Below are 1,315 nucleotides of genomic sequence, written 5' to 3'. Positions count from 1 at the left end.
TGCGCCTTCGTGGTATTAATCCGCAACATCAAATTTTTCGGTACGTCATTGATATTAAAGATTGTAAAGTTTGACTGGTATACTAATATTTCTGACGACAAAATATTTCCATATTATTAATTTGTATTTAATGAAAATAAATTTTCTGAGTATCCATTGAAAACATGAATTTAAAAGAAGCGATAAGTAATTTTTTTTTGCACTATATAATGTCCGCGGATCTATAATTTGTATAGCTTGGTTATCATTCCAAAGCTTATTTTAATATATGAATATATGCAAATTAGGCGGAAAATAAGGCGATGGCAATACACCTCAGCGCCTGACGGTCCCCTGCTGTATAAAGTATGTTTACTAACAACATGTGCATACATTATAGATGGTTCAAACATAGTCAGTAAACACTGATTAAACGATGTATTTTTTGAAACTTTTGTAGCGTTTAGAAAACAACAACAAACGCCACACAACGTTTACAAAATTTTGATTACAAAGAGATGCACTCATAATATATACATCATGTGTTTATTTTTTTGGTAGCTTGAGTCTAACAGTGATATACTATACATTCGTGTAGTCGTACCTTTGATAAATATTATTACCACTTGTTTATGAAATACATTTCTGGTGGAATGAAGGATTTTGAATTCGAACCAACAATGTGAGTAAGTATCAATTCATTGAGATCAAATTTGAAAAATGCAAGTTTGTACTACTTGTCAATAATAATTGACATTTTAAAACATATAAATATTCATTTCACAAAAATGTACGCTTATGTCGACCGTGGGTTTATACATGACCGCATTTCTTTCTAACCAAAATTTTGTAAAAGTTTCGTCGCATTTGTTGGTGTTTTCTAAACTCTACAAAAGAAGAAATAAATAAATCGTGTAATAAGTCTTTACTGACCCTGTTTGAACTTTTAATAATGCATTCACGTGTTGTTGGTAAACAGACTTTTTACAAACGTAGAAACAAAAAAATTCGTTTAATCAGGGTGAAGTTAGAAACAAATGTAGCGTTTGTGCGAACAAACGACAAAAGACAAATTGCAGACGCATTTTTAGCGTTTGCATAGTTTGTCAAAGTTTATGTAAACTTTGCAAACGTGTGTTTGAAAGAAATGATCAAAACATGTGCGCGATTATCCGTTTGCATCGTTTGTGTTAGAAAGAAGTGCTATTTCTAAATTTTCCATGGGAAATATACTTTTAATCAGCTGTAGTGACAACAGTGACATTTTGGGACATACGGAGACATTTAATTTATTCAATTATCCATTACTTGACCAAAAAATATTTTAGGTAACTTG

This window comes from Mytilus galloprovincialis, chromosome 5, assembly GCF_965363235.1.
Source record: "Mytilus galloprovincialis chromosome 5, xbMytGall1.hap1.1, whole genome shotgun sequence".
Classification (NCBI taxonomy): domain Eukaryota; kingdom Metazoa; phylum Mollusca; class Bivalvia; order Mytilida; family Mytilidae; genus Mytilus; species Mytilus galloprovincialis.
This window is presented reverse-complemented; position numbering follows the sequence as displayed.